Here is a 15,907-nt window from a genome sequence, read left to right as displayed (position 1 = left end):
TTTGAAACATTTTTCCTGGTAGCCCTTCTCCAAATTCATGGCAATCGGACAATTTCCATGATGATTCTTCTGTCTAAAAATACACACCTTCCCCTCTTTTCAATTTATTACTGAGCCAGTCAGCTTGTATATTGTTGAAGTTTTTCCCATTTAATAGTGCACTTAGAAAAGCTTAATACAAACATTGACCAATTCGTCGCTGTCACAAAAAGAAAAGCCTTAAAAATCATTAATCTAAACAGGAGTCAAGAGCGGGAGTCTCTTATTTAGAGATCGGTCAATAAGAAACAATGTTATGGAAGCTATTTTAAACAGAACAATTTGGGTTTTTTTTAACACTTCTTTCTCTTCCACTGATTGAAATTGAGGAGAATAGCAAATAAAATATTTGGTTTTGCTTTCAAAATTTGCTCATGACCTTAAATCCCAGGAATGGGAACAGACAGGCATTTGACATATTCAGTGTGTTGATTTGTGAACTACTGGCAGATTGCTGTTTGCCTAAGAATACGTATTTGAAATTCTTTTCTAAAAACTCTTCTTGATCTTTTCCCAGTTCACAGGCTGTTAAATGTCCGCATGACACGGCAGTGTTTGTCTCCTGAACAGAGGGACATTACAATCCCTAGAAGCAGGTTTTCAGCGGGAACATTAAAGGCACTATTCAGGAATATTCCCCAGTATTTGCAGCCTCCGCAAACAGTACTGCAAGCAAACATGTTTGCTGGAATATTTGTCAAGAGCAAACATGACAGGATGGTGGGAGAAAGTGTACAAAGTCTAACCAAGCTTATAAAAACCCAACAGCTAATGAATACTTGTGGAAAATGTCTTATGGTATTTCCTCAGTGACAGATGCTGATTAGGAAAGCCTATAAAGCTAAAACTATTTTGCTGCCTACATCCTCCTGTACTCCAGAACTGAAAGCTTCTTCCATGGCTCTCTTTAGCATCTTCTTCCATTACTCTGCTGGATCCAGAGGAGCAGTTTCTAAAAATTTTTGTGTGTATATCAGATGTGTGAGGTTATGAACAACTGGACAGAGGCCCAGAAACTCATTTTACATAAGCATCTTGATGTCTAAAAGCTTTCCCTTGTCTCAAAACAAAAAAAACAACAAAACAACAAAAAACAAACAAACAAAAAAACCCAAAACCCAAACCAAACCAACAAACAAACAAAACAAACAAAAAACCAAGAAACACCTACAACAGATATGGATATATATGTGGATTGGTCAGTATGTCTCACTGACCAATACTGTGTCACCACAGTGTTACATAGCACTATGAGTTCTTCTCTCCAGGCCCCTTCCTTCAGTGAAAAAACAGCTTTTGGTTGGGTCTTCTCCTGTAAACAACCCAGTGGGTACCCAAAAAAACACAGCAAACTCATGTGGACATTGTCTCAAAAGCACATGGCCAGGGAAGGAGGGAGAACTGCAAGGAAGGCCGGTGGACACACTCAGGTCTACATGCCTGGGGGTGCTTGGGGATGGTGAATTATGGGCTCATCTGAGCCAAGACAATGCCATGCATACACGGCTGAGAAAAATCATGTCTTACTAAGAAAACAAGGCATTGAGATCCAATGTTTTTAGTTAATAACAGCCAAAGGAAGCATTTGGGATGTATGGCGGTGAGACACAGCATGAGGTCAACGTGATCTTGGCGATTGAAAAACCCGTCTGGGGAGACATGAATTGCATTTTGCAAACACTGCACCAAATTTTGCTCCTAAAGGGAAGCTTTCATGCAGAGGCACCACTGTGGAAATCCTCTGATTTATCACTACAGGTGATAACACAGGACAGATTGGGTTATGGTCAGGGCTGAATTTTTTCCTGGGCTGTTCAAAATATTCTAGCAATGTCAAGGCTCACTATAAGCTCTTGTATCTCACCACTATGTTTTCCAGTCAAGCATGACACTTCCTTTTTCACCTGACTAATACTATGCCCCTCAGTATGATTTCTGAGCGGGAGTTTACTGAAAATGTTCTGCTGTGCATGCAGCCAACTCACGTAGTAACAAGATAGGGTCATTTGCCTTTCTTTTAAAAAAACTGCAAATCCCAGTTCACTAAAAATAAGTTTTTATTCTGCTAATTCTGCCTATTAACAGAACATATCAATCCTTATGTTTCCCTCTCCTGGAAGGTGAGGGAAGGTGATAGACCATCCAGAATTCTTCCAGTCTGTCCCCTCTGGTCATGCATTGCTAGAGATGATACTGTATAATGCATGACTTACCTGCAAAGACATCGGAGGAGTAATGAAATAAGCAGATGCTCCGTCAGCAGGCTTTTAAAACATTGGTATTGCAACCTGAGATGCAGTCAGCCATTATGTGCATATGTCCTTTATTTATGGAGCTGATAAAGGCTCTATGTCAGGAGCAGTCAAGCTGCCTTTTTACTTTCTGCTTTTCTTCACCTTTAAGAAAGTTGCTGTCTGCATATTTTATTCTCATGAAAGCTCCAGATTTGTGAGGAAAAGTAGGATTTACCTCCTGACTATTCTGTTAAAAATAGAGGTCTAAAAACCAGACAACTTCATCAAAACAAATCACCAGGAATTCCCAGTAGAGAATCCTCTCCTTCAAACACAGATGATGCCTGAAATAGGTGGATCTCCCTGGAGTTACCTCCTTCTCTTCATTGGCTAGAAAGGACGTCCAGGACAACTAGCCCAGCTGTAGGTTAGAACACGACAGATGCTCACATCACCAGAAAGAGAGTAGGTTTAAATCAGATTAAAAAAAAAAATCTTTACTGTGAGGGTGGTGATGCCCTGGCACAGGTTGCCCAGAGAAGCTGTGGCTGCCCCATCCCTGGAAGTGTTCAGGGCTGGGTTGGACGGAGCTTGGAGTGACCTGGTCTATTGGAAGGTGTCCCTGCCTGTGGCAGAGGGATTGGGACTGGCTGATCTTTAAGGTCCCTTCCAACTCAGGCCTTTCTATGATTCTATGATTTGCACATATTCACTCATCTATGAATTGAATTTTGTATACTTTTCCATAAACAATATTGTTCTAGGTCACTTCATGACAGTATAAAATACATTTTCCCCTAAACTCCATTCCAACCACCAATGACGGGTAAGGAATCAGAGGGAAAGCTGGCACAGATCAAAGGGAAGGATGGTGTTAACATTAACAGCCGCCATACACGGAGCATTTTGCATTATAAATAAAAATAGCTTTGCTCAGCTGTGCGAGAAGCGAAGTTCTGAAGTCACCAAGCTGCGTGGCTGTGACTCAGGGGAGGGTTTCAGTTCACGCTCAACGCTGTGTTTGATTACTGGTACATCACCCAAAGGCTCACAGCAAAACAGATGACGGGACACAGAAAAGCTCTTCTTCCTAGCACAGCAAAGAGAGCTGCTGCTTGCTGACTGACAGCTCCCCAGCCAGCTTATGTGCATCTAATTACCCAGCCGCAACCCAAATCAAAATGCCCCGTTGCAGCTGGTGTCTCACTTAATCCATTCATAACATGAGCTAATTAGCATTGATGTTTTTGGGCAAGTTTATTCCAAATGTGGTCAAGTCCCAGGCTTTCAGCTTAGTTGCTAGGACCCATTGAGGATCCTGTGTTTCTGCCCAGAAGGCATTTTTCTGTCTTGCTGATGGAGAGAGACTTAGGAGTGAGTTCAGGGAAAGATGCTGGGCTGGGCTGAGATGAATACTGGCATGCAAGCATTGCTGTTCTTGCTGCTACACCCTACCTTGATGCAGAAGAGTTTGTAGCAGAATTAAGGTGTTGCATAGTTTCCCTTGTGTCTGAATTCAAATGTGAAAAGAGAAAAAAAAAAGACAAAAAAGAAGAGAAAAAGAAAAAGAAAAAAGAAAAAGAAAAAGAAAAAGAAAAAGAAAAAGAAAAAGAAAAAGAAGAAAAAAGGAAAAAGGAAAAAGAAGAGAAAATAAAGAAACCTTGCAAAGTGGGAGAAGACATGGAACAGTTCTGTACTTTATGGTACTCTTTGTGAGCAGAGCTGAGAAAAGAGGCCAGTTACCAGAGCTTTGCATTTCCTTTTCAACCTATGGGATTAGAAGATGAGAGCAGGTGCTAATGGGAATTTTGCCCATGGCAGAAAATCAGAACCCTAAATCTTCATCTCTGGAAATCACAAAAACCCTTAGCAATGATCTATAGTGGCTGCACTTGGAAATTGGTGATATAAGGAATAGTCACTTGGCAGAAAACCGACTTTCCACTCCTTCAGCGCACCACAATTTCAGTTTAATTTGTAACAGGATGCAAGTGTAAATGAACTGACAACAGAGCTATCAGCTATTCTGTTGGTAACGCTTGGAGCAATAGTTTCGATTTGACTAGACACAGCTGTCCACTGCATGAAACGACCTTTAGCCCCATCCTTGGCGAAATTCAATTCTCTCCATGTCTGACTCCGTCCGTGGGGACTCGAGTAGCGGAGCTGCCAGAATAATCAGCGTGTTGCTTAATGACAGGCACTCCAACAAGCAACACGGTTGTGCATTGTCAGAGATGAAGTCCGCAGCTCCAGGGAAGGGGTCGGGGGGTGGGGGTTGGGGGGAAACCCCCTTGTTATTCAAAAAGAAATAAAACGGTTGCACGGGAGCGAACGCAGATGCGCGCGGCCGCCTCAGCTCGACGAGCGTCGCGGAGGCGCTGGCACCGCGTGCGTGCGTGTAAACCTGGAGTTTTCTTGTGTGTTTGTCAGCAAATATGCATTTTTATTAGATTTCCCCTCTCTCTCTCTCTCTCAGGAAAAAAAAGAAAAAAAAAAGCTGGAATTCTGCTGCTGCTCTGCGCTGTACTACTGCGAAATGTAATTTCTATTTATGTAAGTCTAAACATGCATACATCCCATATGGTGGTGCTTACATGACCTTCCAGATGTATGTCATCTAACGTGTATACACATATATATAGATGTACGCACTTTCTGTGTGTTTACTACGTTGGCCACTGCAATAAGGAAGATGTTTATGCTGCAAGTGTCAAAAAATAGGAATTTCACAGCTTTACAGCTATTTGTTTAAACTTATTTCTGCTTGAGTGAGTGTTTCTCCAGCAGTGTGAACTAAGCACTCTCTCACATGTGACAGGAAAGACGTGTCGCCATGGGATTAACATGTATGTGCCCCAGCCCACATCATGGCTGGACCCACAAGGAAAAACCCAGTAATTCCTAATTTTTCAGCTGTTTGATTCATCAGGCTGAATAGAGTATGTTGTGCCCAAAAGTGGACCCATCCTTTCCTTCATCAAGGATCATTGGAGATACACACTGCTTTGGTTGGCAAGACTTTACAACCACTGCTAGTGGGAAATTGCAGGGGGTGACCCACCAGCTCCACCTTCCCCACAAGCCCCTGGGGATTTCTCTTGTTGCTATTTTTGCTTTGGCAACACTGTGGGCCCAGGTCTGCAGAAGATTCATTTTCAGTTATTATTCTGACTTGCTGCCAACATTTTCCTGAGAAATACAAGGGAGAAATGGGGAATGTTGATCTTACACAGCTCATAACTCAGCCAGAACGGACGGGAGTTTCATGGGAGAAGGGAAAGGCATGTCTTCGGCTTCAGGGCTTTTGTCCCTGCCAAAATTCAAAGGTTCTTTTTCAAACAATAGAGATATTACTCCTTGTTTTTATAAAAACACAAAAAATTAAGAGTCTACAAGAACCTCTGATAATGGAAAACCTTAGGAATGTAAAAAGGCTGGTCTTCATCAATGAGAAAACATGATGGTCTCCAAAACTCTCTGAAATCATATCACAGTGGGGCATGTTAGATTACTTAAATACAGGAGTCACTGCTGCTGCCCTGTCACTCTCCCCCCACTAACTGCTTCTGTTACTTGTTCAGGAAAGGGACAATCATAGAATGGCCCAGGTTGGAAGGGACCCTAAAATTCATACAGCTGGAACCTCCTGCCATGGGCAGGGACACCTTCCACTATCCCAGGTTGCTCCAAGCCCTGTCCAAGCTGGCCTTGGACACTTCCAGGGACGGGGCAGACACATGGGTCTCTGGACAACCTGTGCCAGGGCCTCACCACCCTCACAGCCAATAATGTTTTCCTGTTATATGGTCTAAACCTACTTTCTGTCAGTTTGAAACCATTCCCCCTTGTCCAGTCACTCTAGACCCTTGTAAATAGTCTCTCTCCATCTTTCTTGTAGGCTTCCTTCAGGCACCGGAAGGCCGCAATTAGGTCACCCTGAAGCCTTCTCTGCTCTACCCTGAGCAATCCCAATTCTCTCAGCCTTTTCTCATAGGAGAGATGTTCTATCCCTCTAATCAACTTGGTTTTCCTCCTCTGGACTCTCTCCAACAGGTCGATGCCCTTCCTCTGCTGAGGACCCTGGAGCCAGATGCAGTAAGCAGACCCTGAATGATTCTCCTCAGGCAAATCCATCCAACACTTTGTGCAGACATGGCTGCACACAGTTTGGCCCACTTCTTAACTGTGGGCTTTCTCTTCTCCATCCCTGTTTTTTCCTCCCTGGCTCTTTGCTTGATCTCTCCTGTCATCTTACCTACCACACTGACACTTTTTCACCAGCCCCTTCAGTGGCCCTTAATGGTCAGATTCTTTCTGGCACTTGCCTTGGGCTAAAGGGTTTGTTCCCTTCCTTGCTGACATTTACGCCCTTCCTGCTTGTTTTTCCTCCACTTCTCTCACTCTGGTTTTCGTTTTTCACCCCTTTAAACTTTTTAGATTTGATCACTCCATAAGCATGCAAAAATCTGCACAGCCAACACATGGTTTTTTTCATTCTCTCCCTTCTCTCGAAATGCCTGAATAATTCAGAAGCCAGTATTTTAGGATGGCTGCATAGTAGCTACAGTAGACTTGCATCACCTATTCAGCTAGCTCAGAAGGATATAGCACCTTTCTGGGAACTGGTGAGATGTATCACAACAGCATGTTACATGAAGAAAACCTTGGTATAGCTCTTCTGTATGCTTGGTACAGATGTTATTTCAGTTCTTGAGCATGTACTGCTTTACACATTGTACAACAAATAGATAAGTTCCTCAGCAATTGAGAAAAACATATTTTTTACAGTCCTGAGAACTAGAATATCAAACTGATCCTTAGATAAATAAACCTTTTCCAGAATAGGTAATTGGAACAAGTAATGTAATACTAAAACTGGAAGGTATTCACCATCACACCAAAATGTACAGGCACTTCCCAAGTCTGCTGCCAATCTCAGTGGCCTAGAACCCCTCCTGGAAACTCCACAATGTGCAGCTGTACAAAATGCTACTTGTGCACACCAGAAAAATACTACTGAGAAAGTAATACATGTGGGACTCCAGAAACTGGGTTAAGTAGGCAGGAATTTCTGCCTCCATCACTACTGAAGAGGTAGCAGGAAGGGAAAAATAATTCTAATGCTCTAGATAGATAGACAGGTAGATGATAACAGGGAAAGAATGAAGCACAGTTGTAGAGAGAGCAGAGAAAGAACATGATGACATGACATGGGCATCTCTTCTCCTCTCCAACCACGCTTTTCAATGCACGTGATCTCCATCATCTTCCAGCTCCTTAAAAAGTGACACACTCAACAGTTATGGAAATGTTCAAGGCCACAGTGACAGTCCTGCTTCCTCGGGAGAATCAGGGAACAAAGAGGACAAAGCCACTCTACTTCCCACTTCTTTATGTTCACTGAAAGTCCACACCTCTAGTGACTGTCTTTCAGAAATGCCTCTCCCATCCTTGAGAGCTGGAAATGTGCACTCATTTACTCACAAACAGGGAACTCTGCCAGCAACCTCACAACCTGCAGATTTTGATTGCATTAAATTGTTCCAAAGCAAGTTTTCCTCTTGAGCCTGGAGTAGAAGGCAATTAATTAAGACCCATTCCCCCCTCCATCAGATTAAAGCAAATGAAATGGGAGCAGTAGGACAACCCTGTCTGGGATAGGGATTCTTGGAGAAGCAGGGCTTTCTCTCTCTGTCTGCACTGGAAGCTGATCCTATTATACTTTGTTCAGCTGAGCTTGGATCAGCTTTGAAAGCCCTGTGCATTATTCCATAGGACTGGGAAGTCCCACTGCCATTTCCCAACCGCAGAAGTCCAAATACAAAACACTGTGAAGAAATACACTCTCTGATCAACCACTTCCACTGCAGTTAATGAACACTTAACTGGGAATTGACTGAAAACAACAGCAGGTGTGGAAAAGGTCCTCCTTCAACTGTGTCTGACTGCCATGTTAAACAGCCACCAACCCTTTTCCAAGGCCATTTTTCTCCTCAGTGGTGAGGAGAGGGAGACGGGATTATGGGACAACCCACTGGGATGCCACATCCTCCTGGAAATACCTCTGGCACATGGTCCCTGGCCTGGTGTGAAAGAGTCATAGGTAAGCAGATGAGTATTGAGTAATTTCAGAGAAATTAGACACAGGTAAATCAATCAACCAAGCGAAAGCACCAAATGTACATTGTATTTAATCTACTCTTTGGACAGGATCAGAAGAAAGAAAAGGAATTTTACATAATCCAGCCCCAGTGCCAACATTTTTTACGGTATTCTCTAATTCCCCATCAGGAAATCAAACTCACATCCCTCAGATTCACCCAGGTCACTCATTCTGCACATATTGATGACTGCAGTGATACTTCAACCCAAGCACATCTCACAGCTTCCAAACACTTCCTGCGCTACCTGGAAGCCTGGCTCAGCTTCCACAGTGGGAATTTAACATGCTTGAAGTGAAAATCAGAGGAAATCCTCTGCCAGTTTCTCCTATTTGCAGATGCAATGTGCTAAGATAGGGAGCCACGTTCAGGTTCAACCCACCAGCTCAAGCAGAGTCTTCACCCTGACAGTGCCAGAACTGTCTTCACTGGCACTGGTACAGGACTTTGCCTTGGGGGAAATGGCCAAGGTGATGAAACATTGCTTTCTTGCTTTCAAGCACTGCATATAAAAGTGAAAACAACAGAAAAAAATATCATCCTTCTAATTGAAAACACAGTACCAGTTAATGGTCTTTTAAGTGAGTGTGTGTGTGTGTGTGTGTGTGTGTGTTTTGTGGGGGAAAGGGGAGAAATGGATCGCTGTAACCAACAACACCCCAAAGGACTATAAATCAAACAGCATACAGCTGTTGGTATCAAATATTACTCCTTTCGCACTACATCAAAAAGCTTTAATTAACAACTAATTTATTCAAGTGAAAAAAAAATTCCCTTGCACCAAATAATTGTATTATAACTGGGGGACTAGTCTGTGTATTTTCCCCCTCTCTCTAAAGCATGACAGGAGAGGAAATTGAGCCTTTAGAGAACAGCAAAGTAGAAAAATGGATCAAAGATTCAGAGGCCTTGTTGATTGGCTTTTTGAGTCAGCAGAGACCGAATCAGCTCATTTAATGAAAAAAGCCACACTGCGAGGTCTGTTTGCTCTAGGACCTAGTTTTAATAAAAATGCTTATAAAGACAAATGGCACCGGCTGACACCAGGCATGGTGTGGACAGGTGTTGCACAAGCCTCCCCGCATGGCTGTGTCACTTCTGCTCTGTGCCTTTGTTTTGTCATCCATGGAGAGCTCCCATGGCACAGGTTGTCGAGCGAGGTTCCAGCCACGTGGGGATTTAGACAGAGCAGCCAAATGTCTGCAGAGAGGCCTTCAGCGACCTCTGAACATGCTTACTTGGGAGCTACACCACATTTGAACACCAAATGTGAAAGGCCAGGCTGGCAAAATCAAATCCTTCCTTTCCCTCCTGTTGAGAAGCATGGAATCACACCATATCCTGAGTTGGAAGGACCCACAAGGATCATAAAGCCTCACCCAAAGCATGTGCTGGAGCATGCACACACCCGACAGTGCTGCTCTTCCACAAGTCAAGAGCCCCTGCACAAAGATCTCTGCACTCCAGAACCACCATGGCCACCAAAGACACGTGGCACCACCTGGGTCCCATTGTCACCTGCTGCCAACATCACTAAGGCGAGAATTGGAGGGATGTTTCTTTTTTCTTATTCCCTTTTTTTTCCCTCCATAACTTTGTGCTGGCGACGACTAACTAATCTCTGGTGAGGTAAGGTAAGTACCATTATCCTGCTTTAGTGGCTAATGAAGCTGAAGCAGAGTAAGTAGTTTACTGGTTGTCTCATCTTTGGGGGCCCATCATGCGTGTTTTACTGTCCCTCCGAGTGCACTGAAGTTTCCCATTAATGCTGCCATTGATTACAGTGTACAATCTTTGGGGCAGGGGCTGTGATTTTCTTTTCATTTGCTTAATGAAAAGCACACTGCCTTTTAATTCTTCCGGATTCTGTTGCCTAGGTATTAGGTGGGAGCCCCAGTGGTGGGAGCAGTAGGGGGAGAGCCATGTGGCCGAGCCATGTGGTGTGCATGGACCAGCTGGGGATGATGCAGCAGACCCAGCCTGCAGCTTCAGCACCTTTCTCTCTATTCAACCCCACCTCTGAATCAGTGCCCGGGTAGTGCTGGTCCACTACTATTCATAAGCTACTCCAAAAACACCTTGAGTGTATATAAAGTCTGGTCAGGTTGTGACACAAATGATTTTTAGTAATAAAACAGTTAAAAGAAAGCATTAGGTTTGCTGCTGTAAATATCAAACTTAACTAACAGTCAACCTGTACACATTATCCAACCCAGAGGACAATAATAATGGGAACATGGTTAATTGATTTGTTTATGTATAAAATTAAATAATTGGGTACAGCACTCTAATGATATATCACACCATAGGAATGATTTGAAAGGCAGGCAAGATTTATTTTGCCTTTGTGACAGCTTTATCCTGTTGGACATCAAAAATAAAAAATAATGTTCAATAAAATCACTATAATTCATAAAAAAGCACTCCAAAAAGCTTAAAAAGAGCTTAAAAACAGATCAGCTTAAATCTTTTTGATATATTTCAAATGTTCAGGTATATGCTAAAATATGTTTTCTGGACAGATTTCAGAGGTAATTTTCAGAAGTGATGTTTTTCAAGCTTTTAAATCAAATCTACAGCTTGTACACATATAAAGCTCTGAAAAGACCTCTATATAGGTTACCCTTAAATATCTCTATATAGGTTACCCTTTGGTTAGTTTAATGTGGTAACCCTCAGTCCTAAACATCAAGCCCATGAACAGGACAGCTTTACACACAAACCAGAGTATCGTGGTCCTCATCTACCCCTAGTAAGTAATTACACCATTAAAAACTACCCAGGAATGTGCTAGGTAGGTTTCCCAGCCACCAAGAGTGGGTTCCAGTATTGCTGGTGACCTGCACTGGTTGTATAAGAAAAAGGAAAACCAGAGGATTCATGGCTGCAGGGAGTGGACTGATTGTTGACCTCATGGTCAAGATACACACCTAGACTCAGGTTTTGCCTCTGCTGGTGACTACAAAGTTTAAAACTGCTTTATCTTTTAAATTTTCATTTATAAAAAGAGATATTCATTTCTTTGTGAAATTCTGCAGGTGATGTTCAGGTTCCTTTGGGAATTGCAAATTATGAAAAAAAAAATAATTGTAATTTTCCAAGAACAGTCTTCCTACTTGCTCCCATCAATGATCAGTTTAAGCCTAGAGCATAAAATCTGACAACTCTGTGCTTGGCTTAAGTATCTTTTATTGTTGGCCGTAAATTGTCTATCTCCTTATAAATTTAGGTGCAGAATATAAATACACGCGATAAATGGCTCCTTGAAATTAAGTAAAAATTACAGCACACAACAAAAAGACCCAAGCTAATGGAAAACCTGCTGGCAGATGGAACCCTTTTTTATTACTGTTGTGGAAACTCAACATGTTGCCCCCAAACTGGAGAATCCCCTTCTCCCATGGAATGACTCTCTTGGGATGAGCAGAACTTCACCTCGCCCTGTGTCCAGGAGGAGGTGCAGAGAGGAAAGGGCATCACGGGTGCTTCAGGCTGGGGGTACTCCAAGCACAGCAACATCCTTCATTCCTCAAGGGCCCTTTTGTATTTTGCACACTCCTTCTGTTTCCTGTTTTACCTCGTTCCTTCCCATTCTTATCCCCTAAACAATAAAAGCTCAATGGGAATGCAAATGCAGCTCTCCATTTAAAATCCCAGCCGAGAAGGCAGTGTGTCACCCATATTTATGAGCTCTAAATGGCTTTTATCAAAGTGAGGTCGTACTAAATCACCCCCAAGCTGTCATAAATACAAATGACTCGACATAGTCTGCAACAAGCCTTCGGGGGAAAATTATATGATCTGCTGTTGCAGTTATGCTATATCACACAGCGAGCTCATATATTTCCACTGGCAAGGTAACCTGATCCTTCAAAGGACACTAATAGGTGAAAGGGGGACGGGAAAAACAGTGAATCAAGTGGTGCGTGCCCGCGCGTGTGCACGCACGTCCCTGCACGCACCTCCCAGCTAAACCCAGGCTCCTCTCCCGAAGGGAAGAGGAGGTTCTTGTGGCTTGGAGTACGAGGTTTCCTTGGCTGCCTTAATGGAGAAGGGAAGCTGCCAGCCAAGAGAGAAAGATCCAGCGGCTCACCAGGGTATTTCCCATTTTAAAAATTCATGTGAAGGCATGAAAATTATTAAGATATGAACCAGAGCTATCCAGGCTCCAAGGACTGGACCACTTCCAAGTGAGTTAAAGGAGCCATTCCTCAATCTCAGCTGGCGAAGCCCAGGATTATAGCAAAGTCTACCACAGGACAAAAAGGAAATACTTATGAAGGAGGTATGAAATGGGAAGTGGAAAAAACTAGCATGGGCTCCTGAGATAATAGGCAATAATTACTTTCTTTTCATTAACCTCTCATTAAACATTAAGTGCTGTTTATGTATGTGCAAACATAGAAACACACGTATAAACAGAATGAGGAATTCTGATCAGATGCCACCTAATCCATACACAGTGGCAGCACTTTGGGGAGCCTCAAGAGATGGAGTTTGGGACAGACAATTGAGCACCATCCCCACTCAGCTCTTTGCAAGTAGCCTGGCATGATTTCATGTGACAGTGCAGAGGTTCACGTTCAACAGCTTTTCCTGTGGCCATGCTGGGCTGTTGCATCAGGTTACATATAAAATAAGTCAACTCCAATGAGCGTTAGTTCATATTTTCATATCTGGGATGAAGACAGTGCCTCTGTCTGCTTGGCAAAGGGTTACAGTGATAAGTCAGTTTGGGTTTGCTATCTCTAAAGTAATAGAGGCAATATGTCAATTTTCAGCAATCCAGGTCAGATGCAAGCATCTATAATGGTACCTTTCTCAGAGAATGAGGTCTCTAGCATTGAATTACATATTTTAATTAAAAGCTGAACTTATTGAGCTTAAGCTACTAAACTTGATTTTCAGCTGCTGTGAGCCTGGTGGGAAGCCAGTGGGCAGCAGTGCCATTTTCCATTGTTGAGCTTTTCCCAAATGCTCTGCTCAGGAAACCTCCTCACTTTGGAGATGAAAAGACAACCTGGTGAAATGCACGTGTGAGTGATTTATCATCGAAGAGGACGATAAGAGAAAAGCGATCAGAAATCCTGTTTTGAACTCCTTCTGCTCTGATGCATCATGATGCTTCCCCCAGGTGGGGGGAAGTGTTAGGAGACAGGCAGACTTATCTGTTGCTGGGGGATGAGGGTTATCAGCTCTGCCCTGCCTGCTGGAAAGCCCACACTGTCAGATGGGAAAAGCTCAAGGGATACACAAACCCAACACACTGCCTGGACCAGCTCCTCGTGCTTCAAGAACTTCACCAGCTTCCACAGCTGGACTCTTGGCACTGCTTGGCTTCATGGGTAGGGGAGCAGAGAATACACAAGGTGGTGGTGTGAATCAGTGAGGTGGTGGCAGGCTGACCTGGGCCAGCGGGTCAGGCAACAGTGCTCGCCATCCGAGTGGTGACACCTGGAACCCCGCCAGCCGGCTGTCCGACGTGATTAAAGGCAAAATATGAAATGCTTCAGAAGAGGGAGAAATAGGATCACAGGTCTGGGTTGCATAATCTCATGCATTTGTGTAACTGGCCTGAAGAGAGCGTGTGAGCTGACCAGATGTTTTTCATTTCAGTGTAACAGCACCGCGGAGCAAATCAGAGACCAACGAGCGCCAAACACAATGCGACTTTGCCAGTGCTGTTGTAATCAGAGCTCAACAAAAGGCACTGTCAACCCCAATCTCTGCGCTGGCAGGTCAATCTCCTGGCTGGCTAAAGACAACAGACCGTTCCCTACACCAAGTACCTATATCTAAGATAAATACCAGCAGTAGCTCGTAAACATGGGGTTGGGGGTCAGTCCTCAAGCCAAACATCATCAGAAAAAGAGACAGCGGGAGGATGTGCATATGGTTTGATCCATTCTGGGAGTGATTCTTAATGTAACATCTACTTATTTGGACAGAGCTGGATACTGACTTTGTGAGACAAAATCATCCCATATGAAAATGTGGAGTAAAAATGAATATACAGCCTCATTTATGATTATGACATCATTCTGGTTTGGAAACACTCAGCTCTACTCAAGGACCAGCACTCAAGGACTGTACAGAGAAGGTACATTGGGTCAATGCTCTGAAGGGGCGACCCACTTTTCCATGTTAGGGGCCACAGATTGGTATACATAGATCTGTTATTAAAAACTTTAGGCAGATGCAATCTGAACCTATACTTACACGTGTGCCTTATACACACCTCCTCCTCAATATGTTTGGTAGATTCATTCACTGATCACCAAAATGCTTTGGCACCAGATAAACAACACAGTGTGCAACCTCCCATAGCCTTGGGGCACCGATTGGTCATCTTGCCTTAAACTTACATAGACAAGGGATGGTTATGAGGCAGAAATTGCACTGCTTTCACTACATGGAAAGAGTTATATAGAGGTAAAAACGCTTCTAGAGTGCAGTTATGTAAGAACAAGGAAAAAAATTATCTCTAAAGGCATCCTAATTCTCAGAACTGTGTGCAATCTAGATATCGTATGACATACTATTGTAATATGACATTGATTAAATACGGGGTGTTGTCCTGGCACAAAATCTGTACTGGTTTATGCAGACCAGTCCTTCAAGTGTTACTTGTGAAAAAAGCTATAGCACGTGTTCTAGGTACATTAAAACTTTGGTGGCTAATGTAAGTGATTTTTTTTCAAAGCTAAGTTGACTTTTCTGAATGCTCTTCTCTATTTTCCCATTTATTTTTAACTATAATATTGAAGTGAATATAAAGCCAAGTTTGCAAGCCTGGAGGCTGAAATCTTCTCCCAGGTTGCAGCAGGTGGTACAGCACAGCTGTGAAAGCCACAGGGTGCTTCCCTACTTTCAACTTGAGCAGCTCAAACATCAAGGGAGCCAGCCTCTTCTCACTCCATTCAAAAGAGAAATAAATCCAAATTTCAAAATTGTGCTCATTGGGAGCATGAAAGCAGCAGGAACCAGGCTCTGAGTCCCATCTCTGTGCAGAGCAACAAGCACAACAACAAGGAGGAATGCTCAGTCATTAACTTTGATACAAGTAATAGAGTCCCAGAATGGCTGAGGTTGGAAGGACTTTAAGCTCGGCTCTTTCCAACACCCTGCCGTGGGCAGGGACACCTTCCCCTAGACCAGGTTGTTCAGTTGCTGACATCCTTGACTGTGTTCTAGTACAAATCAATTCTTCATGTTCCAAAACAGATTGTCCCTCACCAATCTGATTTTACCCCCAAAGGTAATAAAACCTGCAAAATCTGACTGAAAAGTTTTCATAACCTTTAGAGAAGTGAAGCCAATGCTCCTAAAAGCTCCCCAGTGATGGTGTGAGAAACAGGACTGATTTGCCTCGGAGGAACAGTACAAGTTGAAAACTTCTTAAGTCTCAGCTTTTGCACAAAGGCTTCACTTCAGTGAAACTTTCCTGGTTTACAACATTTAACTTAGCCT

The 15,907-nt window shown here is 43.2% G+C and overlaps 1 protein-coding gene across 3 annotated transcripts in view; it reads right to left on the bottom strand.

The window, feature by feature from the left end:
- The window catches only part of SETBP1 (SET binding protein 1), a 268,798-nt gene that overhangs the window by 157,835 nt on the left and 95,056 nt on the right, over positions 1-15,907 (bottom strand). The window lies entirely within an intron of this gene.

This window comes from Neopelma chrysocephalum, unplaced genomic scaffold (assembly GCF_003984885.1).
Source record: "Neopelma chrysocephalum unplaced genomic scaffold, ASM398488v2 Primary Assembly neopelma1_97116, whole genome shotgun sequence".
NCBI classification, from domain to species: Eukaryota; Metazoa; Chordata; class Aves; order Passeriformes; family Pipridae; genus Neopelma; species Neopelma chrysocephalum.
The sequence above is the reverse complement of the archived record's forward strand: the minus strand, read 5'-3'. Positions and strand labels throughout refer to the sequence as shown.